Genomic DNA, 11,676 nt, shown 5'->3' with positions numbered 1-11,676 from the left:
AACTGTTGCACTGGCAAAATGCCCCTGCTTATCCCATATCCACTGGATGACTTACCTGAAGCTATCTGAAGATATAACAGGGTTAATCAATTCCTAAACCTTTCTTAGAATTTTATGTAAATTCACAAAGAACTTCAGAAGAAGAAAAAAAATCACAGCCACCTACCCAGTCTCCTAATGGCTGCTTAGCTCTTCCCAGAGAAGAAATTTCCCATTTTTGGTTGTGAATGTAATTTTCTCAGCTTTGGAACCCTACCCTATAATCTAGGGAAGCTGACATTTTCCATTCTGTGATAGGGTGAAGACATTAGTTTGATGAGTTTTTTTGGCCAGAAGCTCTTTTTCTTTCATGGCATATGGTAGCCCATGCTACATCTGCTCTAATTGCCAAGAGTTTCACCATTCTCTGAGGAATCTTTACAAAGACAGTGGGTCTAAAACCATAAAGCCATCCTCAAATTCCTCCCATTATAAGAATCTATGACCTTCAGTCTTTCTCTGAGAGTATGCTTGTCACTTGACTGGGGTCACTGATTTGTATACTTGAATAAACATACCTTACCTTATATGTAATTTTGTGCCGTTCCATGTAGCTTTATGCTTCCTACTTGGTCAATAAGGTAGCTCGGTAAATATCACTGTCCTTCAGTATATGAGGAAACTAACGCATAGAAACGTTTAATATTCTTTAAGGGGGAATCCAATTTGGAGTGGAAGCAAAATTAGAATTCAGGTCTCCCTACTCTCAGCATTGTGGAGACATTGCTACATTGTATTGCTTGAATAAGTCACAAAGAGCTTGTCCCCACCTCCCTAGACACTGCAGTGTTAGTATGCTTATGTTTTTTTTTTTGTCTATCACTAAGAGCCTCTGAGGCTTCTACAGTTCTAGCTGAGGATCTGTAGCCACCTAAAACCAACTGGACTTGGGGAGGCCAAAGGAAGAACTGTTCCAAGGTTCAGGATACTGGAGTATACAATGTCAGTGGAGTTAGGTTAAGTGTTGCTAGGTATCTTCTGTGCCATAGTAGCGCATAATACCTAACCTTTATCTGTTGCTTACCATGTACCAGGCAGAGTGCTGTGTACTTTGCCGGGATTATCTCATTTACTCCCCATAGCAACCCCACAAGGTAGGTAGTATTTCTAATCCTTATTTCTCTTGCTCTTCACCATTTGAGTCTGCTGCCATGCCAGTATTACAAGTTTAGACTTTCTAAGAATTCAGTGAAAAAGCCTTTAAGAAGTTGATTCATCATTTGTGCTTTCCTCTCTGTTGTCTAATTTCTATTTTTAGAAACAGCTTTATTGAGATATGTCACACAATATATTTCAGCCATTTAAAGTATAAAAATTAAATGGGTTCTTTTTTAGCATGTCAACAAAGTAGCTCAACCATCAATTTTAGAATGCTTCTATCACCTCCAAAATAACAAAGCTCTCAATTTTGCTGCTATGTTTTGTATTTGTTTTTAGCAGAGAGTTGGATCTGGTCTCATTCCAAATCTATCCTGGCCAAAAATGTAGAGCAGGGGTCACAAGGTCAAAAGCTTCAGGGACCAAGTAGAACAACATTAAAATGTGACCCTGCATTAACACTGGTGGGGACCGCAGCAAATCAGGAGCTTGCCTTCTAAAAGGGAACAGCTGCAACTGGGCCATCTTAGAACGTGGACTCAATTGCATTTCAAAAATAGGTTAGAAATATAACTGAAATTGAAAAAAAATTTATGTGGGAAAAACAAAAACAAAAAATATCTGTGAGTTGGGCTCAAATCCTGGGCTACTGGTTTGTGAACTCTGCATTTGGGAAACAAGGAAACGCCAGTTTAGTTTTCTTGACCCTATCCTACCACTTGCCCGTTTACCAAATTAGAATTAGAGTTCTCTGGCCTTGGGGCTTTGACATGAGTATGGTTTTGCCCTGTAAGGTTATGAACTAGTTTCTTGGAGTGCCCCCCGACACACACACACAAATCTTCCTTTATACTAGTGCATCTTAGATCTGTGTTCATCTCTCTGAAAAGAGACCTGAATGGTATATCCCTTGCGATTTTCAACAAAGACTCTTACAGGTTTACCCTTTTGGGGATCCTAACATGATGCCCAGATTCCAGATGTCCCTAGAAGTCATTCAGAAGCAAAATGTGTATAGCTCTTTCAGCCTCTGACTGTGTCCCTAACATCAGGCCAATCTGATTTGCTACAGAGCTTATGGCACTGACGCGTCCTCCTCCTTTGGATCATGTTGCCAATCCTTTCACCATCAGGGTTAATTCTAGCAGATGCACATATATAAATGCCTACCTTAAATTTTATGTTAAGACTTAGAAATAATATTATCCATCAAATCCCTAGGATAGTTTGTGGCCCTTAGCAGGGGCTCATTAAAAAACACAAGTACTGATTATGATCCTGCTGAGGTTTGAGAAAAAACAGGGATTTCCAGTGAGAGGAAAAAATCAGCTTTTGGATAGCCTGCCCTGCCAATGATAGAAATGCAATTTCTGAGATGGTGGGGCCCATCTGCAGAAATAAGTAAATAGGTATGACCCTCCCTCAACCTGAGCTTCACCTGGCCCCTATGTTCCTTTTTCCTAGTGCACATGAGAGCCCATAGCTCCTATTAGAATACTAGCTAGTGTTATGGATGTTTGGGTTGCTAAGCCGGAACCAGGTGGAAAGAACATTACCCTGGCACTGAACGCAGCCCAGTCACTGCATCCATCCTCCTGGCAAGTCAAATACAAGTGCTGTTCCTACAGGTACATACTTCACAGGCACCAGCTCTGAAGTTATAAAAACTGTAATTTTAAACAACAACATGGTATCTTTGTAACCAATCTGTTCAATGCTCAGTTGATTGAAATAAGATATGTAAGAAGGTATTGTGGGTTAGATTTTGTCCCCCTACCCCACCCCCGACCCTGGCAAAGATATGCTGAAGTCCTAAGCCTTGGTACCTGTGAATACAATCCTATTTGCCAATAGGGTCTTTGAAAATGTAATCAAGTTAAAATGAGGTCATACTGGAGTAGGGTGGGCCTTTAATCCAGTATGACTGATGTCCTTGTAAGAAAAGGAGAAGAGACACAGAGACAGAAATGCACAGTTGGAAGAAAGCCCTGTGAAAAGAATGATGCACAGGGGGAAGACTACATGTGACTATGAACGCAGACATTGGAGTTATGCAGCTACAAGCCAAGGAACACCAAGGACTATTGGTGACAACCAGAAGCTAGGAGATAGAGCCTGGCCCTATCAATACCTTGACTTTGTACTTGAAGCATCCAGAACTGCACAAGAGTAAATTTCTATTGTTTTAAGGCATGCGGTTGGTGGTACCTTGTTTCAACAGCCCTAAGAATCCAATACAGGAGCTATAGTAGAAGCACCATACCCTCGAAAGGCAAATGTGTGTTCAAATTCTGACTGCCATTTTCCAACCATGGATTTGGGCAGATGATTTAACATCTCTGAACCTCTGTTTGAAGGGCTTCCCTGGTGGCTCAGATGGTAAAGAAACTGCCTGCAATGTGGGAGACCTGGGTTTGATCCCTGGGTTGGGAAGATCCCCTGGAGAAGGGAACATCCATTCCAGTATTCTGGCCTGGAGAATTCCATGGACAGAGGAGACTGGCAGGCTACAGTCCGTGGGGTCTGAACCTCTGTTTACTCATCAGTAAAAAAAAAAAAAAAAAAAGTACCACTACCTCATGGGATTATTATGAGCATTAAATGAAATATTTAAAGTGGAAAGGGTCTATCACTTATGAGTGGTGATTGTTTTCTATCATTATAAATATACATTTCTGGAAAGCAATTTGGTATAAAAATACATAAAGCTTCATATGTGCATACTCGAGGATCCACTAATTTCTATGGTATATATACACAATAGTCATTTATTTTTTAGGTATATGCCTGCTCCTAAGCATCTAACCAACAGAAATGCATGCATTAGAGTGTTCATAGCAGCAACATTCATAATTGGGAAAAAAATTTACATGCCCATTAATAGTAAAGTGAATAAGTAAATTGTGGTATATTTCCACATTGAAATACTCTAGAGCAATGAAAATCAATGCTCTATAATTAGAAATATTGCAAAAATGTTGAATGAAAGAGGCAAAAAAAAAAAGAACTACATACTCTATGATTCCAAATAATTGTTAAATCTGGGAAAACTAATATAGACTGTTAGAACTATGATAGTGCTTACCCTTGGGAGGAAGTAGTGATTCAAAGAAGCAAGAGGGAGGCTTATGGGGTGCTGGTCATATTCTGCTTCTAGATATGGTGGTTGGTTATATGAGTGTTCACTTTGTGAAAATGTGTCAAGTTGTACACTTACAATATGTGCATTTTTCTGTATGTACATTATACTTTAATAAAAATGTTAAAAAATTGTACCATTTGACCTGGTAATTCCACATTTAAAAATATATCCTAAGAGAAAGCCCAATATATGTCTGAGAATAGTCAACATAGTCACACATGCAATAAAGAGTACAGAGGAATTATAAGTAGAAGAGTTATGGTTTAAATTTAATCAATCACGATTAAACCCCATAATAGAATATTAGGTGACAAAGAGTTTTATAGCCAGTCTTTTAACAGGGAATTTTTACTTTCTTTAAACAATTTTCATAGGCTGTTGGTTTAAAGAAGTTTAAAGATAAGCACAACCTCTTACTTTGGGCCTCTTTTTTTTTTTTTAATTTATAAGGAGAGAAAGTAACTTGTCTAAGAAATGTGTCTCCCCAAGTCAACTTGTATTCAAATCAAAACCAAAAGAAGAATTAAAGTGCAATGAATTAGGATTGGGCTACACACTATCTGGACTTGAAGAAAAATGGAATACTCAGTCATCTGGGAGGTAGTAAGAATTTAACTTACAGAGAATAGTCAGTAAGTATTGCTAGAAAAATTGGGTAGCCATTTGGAAAAGAAGTACAAGTAGATGACTATTTTACTTCTTACATCAGAATAAATTCCAGATAGACTAAAGAGGATAACTGTAAAAGCAGTAGGAGAGAACATGGGAGAATTTTAAAAAATAGTTTTGGAATGTGGAAGGGCTCTGTATGCAAGACACAAACCCCTGAAAACCTTAAGGCAAAATACTGATAAATCTGACTATAAAACATTCAAAATTTCTTTCTGGAAAAATTAATATTATGAGAAAAATCCATAGATAAATTAAAATCTGAGGGGAATAAAAGGTTAGGAAAATATGGTAGAAGACAAATTACCTTAACAATAAAGAGCTTTTACAAATCCAAAGAAAAATATCACAACCCAATTTTTTTTTAAAAGGGAAAGAAAATGAATGAGAAATTCACAGAAAAATACAAATGACAGATTGAAAAAAAAAGCTAAACTAATACCAAACTTATCAAAGACCAAATACTATTCTAAGTGATTTACACATCTGAGTCTCATACCACCTCTATAAAGTAGTTACTGACATGATTCTCATAGCCAAGGAAACAGACACAGGGGTTTAGTGACCTGCTCAAGGCCATATAGTTGATAAATAATAGTGCTGGAATTTAAACATATATTTAATTGTACATACCCATTTACTGTTTCATTTTTTTTTTTACCATGTGCATGTATATATCAGTTTTCAATTAAAAATAATGCCAACAAGGCTTCCCTGGTGGTCCAGTGATTAAGAATCTACCTTGTAATGCAGGAGACATGGGTTTGATCCCTGGTATAGGAAAATTCCACATGCCGTAGGGGAACTAAGCCCATGTGCCACAACAACTGAGCCTGTGCTCTAGAGCCCCTGTTTCACAACAAGAGAAGCCACCACAATGAGAAGCCTATGCACCACAGCTAGATAGTAGCCCCTGCTCTATGCAACTGGAGAAAGTGCATGCACAGCAATGAAGACTCACCACAGCCAAAAATAAAATTAATATTTAAAAATTTAAAAATAGTGCCAACAACCAAAAATCACATGGAATATTGAATTATTCAATATGAACTAAGTCCAAATTCAGATTTAACTAATATTTATTACAACACAATATGAACAAGGTTTTGTTCTTACCACTAGTTCTATGAACTGACTGGTTAAACTGGGAATGCAGAGACTCAATAAAGTGTATTTTTCTTTGTTGTCTTTTGCTCAACAACTATAGGAGAAAACTCACACTTAACTTTCTTAATTGCTAATTGCAGAAATGTTGGTGATCCAATTCTTTGTTGTTGATACAATTCCCTATTTATTTTTTTCTCAACAGTTATAATAGTTGTTATTTACAAAGTTCCTACTTTGTGTCAAATGCTGCAATTTATGATTCCTATCAATACTAACCCTGTGATGTCATGTCCAACTCTGCAACTCATGGACTGTAGTCTGCCATGGAATTCCCCTCTGTCCATGGAATTCTCCAGGCAAGAATACTGAAGTGGGTAACCATTTCCTTCTCCAAGGGATATTTCCAACCCGAGGATCAAATCTGGGTCTCCTGCATGGCTGGCAGATTCTTTACCATCTGAGCCATCAGGGAAGTCCAACAATGTTGTGAGGTAGACACTGTTCTAACTTCACTTGTAGAAGAGAGATCTAAGCCTCAGAGAAATTAAGTAATTCACTCAAACAGCCCAGGTCTGTTTGTTTATAAACCCCTGATAATAACGACTGTATGATTTTACCTTCCTAATTTTAGGGAAAGAAAGAAGAGATATAATTTAATGGGAGTCTATTATCTTCTTTGAATGGTGCTAAACACTTTACATGAATTATTGCATTTAATATTCATAACAGCTCCATGAGGTAGCATAACAAATATCATTTTTCTTTTTGACAGATAAATGAACTGAAGCAGAGTGACATATGTACAATTATTTGCCTAGTAACTGAAATAACCGAGATTTACAGAATATCTGTATGGCTTAAAGTTTGTGTTCTTTAATCTAAAAGATACAGCCTGGTAGGGTGGCTGAATGAATAATGAAAAAAAACAACAACAACAAACTGTATGATGCCTGCAAGAGACTCACTTCAGCTTCAAGGACACATGTAGACTCAAAGTGAAGGGATACAAAAAAATATTCCAAACAAACTGAAACCAAAAGAGAGCATCAGTTAAAATAGAGTTTAAATCAAAAACTGTAATGAGATAAAGAAGACCATTATATAATGATAAAGAAGACCATTATATAATGATAAAGGTGGAAATTCATCAGGAAGACATAATTATAAATATATGCACCCAACATGTATTAAGCCTAAATATATTAAGCAAATAATCACATATCTACAAGAAGTAATAGACAACAATACAGTAATAGCAGGATATTTCAAAACTCCTCTTTCAACAATGGATAGATCAGCTAAACAAAAAATCAATAAGAAAACATTAGACTTGAACTATATTTAGACCAAATAGATCTAACAGAGATATAAAGAACATTCTATCCAAGAAGAGCAGAATATACATTCTTTTCAAGGGCATGTGGAACATTCTCCAGGATAGATATGTTAGGTTACAAAACAAATCTCAGTAAACTTAAAAAAGATTTAAACTATCCCAAATATCCTTTCCATCCACAATATTATGAAACTAGAAATCAATACCAGGAAAAAAAACTGGTAAATTTGCAATTAGGTGGAAACTAAAATGCCCCTGAACAACCAATAGGTCAAAAAAAAAGGAATTAAAGATGAAATTTTAAAGATATATTGCAACAAACAAAAATGGAAGTACAAGCCAAAGTGTATGGGTTGAAGAAAAAGTGCTTGGGCCTGGTGCACTGGGAAGACCCAGAGGAATCGGGTGGAGAGAGAGGTGGGAGGGGGGATCGGGGTGGGGAATACATGTAAACCCATGGCTGATTAGTGTCAATGTATGACAAAAACCACTACAATATTGTAAAGTAATTAGCCTCCAACTAATAAAAATAAATGGAAAAACAAAGCAGTGTTAAGTTTGAAGTGATAAATACCTACATTTAAAAAAGAAAGATCTCAAACAACCTAACCTTAAGCCTCAAGAAGTTAACAAGAAAAAACTAAGCCCAAAGGTAGCAGAAGGAAGGAGATAAAATAAGAAATTTATTTCAGGCAGAAATAAATGAAGTAGACACTAGAAAAACAATAGAAAATATCAACAAAACTAACTGTTGACTTTCTAAGAAGGTAAAATTGACAAACCTTTAGCTAGAATTATCAAGAGAAAAGAGGCAAATACATAAAATTATAAAAGAAGAATGAAACATTACAACTGATAACCATAGATCATAAAAGACTACTGTGAATAATTATCTGCCAACAAATTAAACAGTCTGCAAGAAATGGATATACAATCCTAGAAACGTTAAGTGTAGGCATAAAGAAATAGACCAATAACAAGGAGATTAAATCAGTAATCTAAAACCTCCCCCCAAAGATTAGGATCAACTAGCTTAACAAGCATGCATGTGTGCTAAGTTGCTTCAGTTGTGTCTGACTCTTTGCAACCCCATGGACTGTAGCCTACCAGGCTCCTCTGGCCATGGGATTCTCCAGGCAAGAATACTGGAGTGGGTAGCCATTCCCTTTTCTAGGGGATCTTCTGACCCAGGGATCAAACCCACCTCTCTTATATCTCCAGCACTGGCAGGCAGGTTCTTTACCACCAGTGCCACCTGAGAAGTAGCTAATTCTATTAAACATTTAAAGAATTAATTTCAAATATTCTGAAACTCTTCCAAAAAATTGAAGATGGGGGAATATTCCCAAACTCATTTTACAAGGCCAGCATTACACTGATGTTAAAGATAAGGGTTGTACCAGACAATAAAGTCACAGGCCAATGTCTATGATAAATATAGATGCAAAATTACTCAACAAAATGCAAACAAACCAAATTTAACAGAACATTAAAAAGATCATACACCATGAACTAGTGGAATTTGTCTCTAAGATGCAAGGATGGTTCAATATATGCAATCAATCAATGGAATATAAGATAAAATCATATGATCATCTCAATAGATACAGAACAAACATTTGACAAAATTCAACATCCTTTCATGATTAAAACTCTCAACAAATTTGATACAGAAGGAACATATCTCAATATGATAAAGGCCATATATGAAAAACTCACAGCTAACATCATACTCAAAAGGTTGAAAGTTTTCCCACTAAAATAGGTAATAAGACAATGGTCCTGCTTTCACCAAATCTATTCAACATAGTACAAGAACAGCAACTAAGCAAGAAAAATAAGTAAGAGGCATCCAAATAGAAAAGAGAAAGTAAAATGATCTGCTTGCTAATAACATGATCTTCTACATATTAATAAAATATCTTAAAGCCTCCATCAAAGAGCTGTTAGATCTAATTAACAAATTCAGTAAGGTTTCAAGATGCAAAATCAATACCCAGAAATCAGTTGCATTTCTATACACTAATAATGAACTTTTGAAATAGAAATAAAGCAATCTCATTTTACAACCTTGTCAAAAACAATACTTATGGATAAAATTAACCGAAGAAGATATGAAAAATCTATACATCAAAACTATAACACATTCATGAAAGAAGAAAAGAGACATGAATAGAAAGTTATCTCATGTTCATTAATCAGAAGAGTTAATATTATTAAAATATTCATCCTACCCAGAGCCATCTATAGATTCAATATAATCTCTATTAACATTCCAATAGCTGGTATTCCCTAGTGGTCCAGTGGTTAGGACTCCACACTGTCACTACTGAGGGCCCGGGTCCAACCCCTGGTTGGGGAACTAAGATCCCAAAGCTTCACAGTGTGGCCATAAACAAAACAAACAAAAAAAAAACTCCAATAGCATTTTTCACAGAAGTAGAAAAAATGAATCATAAAATTTATACGAAAACACAAAGACCCTGAATAGTCAAAGCAATCCTGACAGGGAGGAACAAAGCTGAAGCCATCATACTTCCTGATTTCAAAATATATTACAAAGCTATAGTAATCAAAACAGTGTATATTGGCATAAAAATAGACATGTAGACTAATGGAACAGAATTTAAACACAGAAACACATACAGATATGGTCAACTAATATTTGATGAGGTAGCTAAGAATACTCAATGGGGAACAGATATACTCTTCAATAAATGGTATTGGGTGGACTTAGAGAATGAATTTATGGTTCCTGGGGGGAAAGTGGGAGGAAAGTGATAGGCAGTTTGGGATCGACATGTACACACTGTTATATTTAAAATGGATAACCAACAAGGATCTACTGTATAGCACATGGAACTCTGCTCAATGTTATGTGACAGCCTGGACAGGAGAGGAGTTTGGGGGAGAATACATACATGTATATGTATAACTAAGTCCCTTTGCTGTCCACCTGAAGCTATCACAACACTGTTAATTGGCTATACTCCAATATAAAATAAAAAGTTTAATAAAAAAGAATATAGAATAAACAAAGGAAAAAAATTAAGTTCCATAGAATAAAATAAATATCTATATTAGTCAGAAAAAATAAATGGTGCTAGAAAAATTGTATATCCACATGCAGGAGAATGAAATCAGACCCCTGTTTTATACCACTCACAAAAATCTGCTCAAAATGGATTAAGAACTGAGCCATAAAACTCCAAGAAGAAAATCTAGGGGAAAACATTTGTTTAAACTGGTCTTAAAAATGGATTTTTTGATATGACACCAAAGGCACAAATAACAAAAACAAAATTCAATATGGGACTACATCAAACCAAAAGGATCTGCACAGTAAAAGAAACAACACAATGAAAAGACAATTAAGGAATGGAAGCAAATATTTGCAATTTGCATAACTGATACATGATTAATACCCAAAATAAAAGGAGCTCATACAACTCAATAGCAAAACAACAATCTAATTTTAAAATGTGAAAAGGAATTGAGTAGATATTTTCTCCAAGAAGATATTCAAATGGCTAATAGGTACATGAAAAGGTGTTCCATATTAATACTAATTATCAGAGAAATGCAAATCAAAACCACAGTGGAATATCACCTTATACTGGTTAGAATGGTTATGATCAAAAAGACAAGAGATAAAAAAAAAATGCTGCTAAGGATATGGAGAAAAGGAAACCCTGGTTCACTATTGATAGAAATGTAAATTGATATAGCCACTTAGGAAAATAGAGGTGAATGGAGGTCTGCCAAAAATTATAAACAGAACTACCACACAATCCAATCATACTGCTGCTGCTAAGTCACTTCAGTCGTGTCTGACTCTGTTTGACCCCACAGACAGCAGCCCACCAGGCTCCCCTGTCCTTGGGATTCTCCAGGCAAGAATACTGGAGTGGCTTGCCATTTCCTTCTCCAATGCATGCATTCATGCTAAGTTGCTTCATTTGTGTCCGACTCTGTGTGACCCTATCGACAGCAGCCCTCCAGGCTCCTCTGTCCACAGGATTCTCCAGGCGAGAATACTGGAGTGGGTTGCCATTTCCTTCTCCACAACCCAATAATACTTCTGGGTATATTAATATATTCAAAGATGAAATCATTGTCTCAAAAAAATATCTGCACATCCGTGTTCATTGCAGCATTACTCAGAATAGCTAAGACATGAAAATAACCTAAGTATTTAATGGCAGATGAATGGATTTTTTAAAATGTGGTATATAAATGCAATGAAATATTATTCAGCCAGAAAAACAGAAGAAAGACTCTGCCA

Source organism: Dama dama, chromosome X (genome assembly GCF_033118175.1).
Source record: "Dama dama isolate Ldn47 chromosome X, ASM3311817v1, whole genome shotgun sequence".
NCBI lineage: Eukaryota > Metazoa > Chordata > Mammalia > Artiodactyla > Cervidae > Dama > Dama dama.
Note: the sequence above shows the minus strand (reverse complement) of the source record.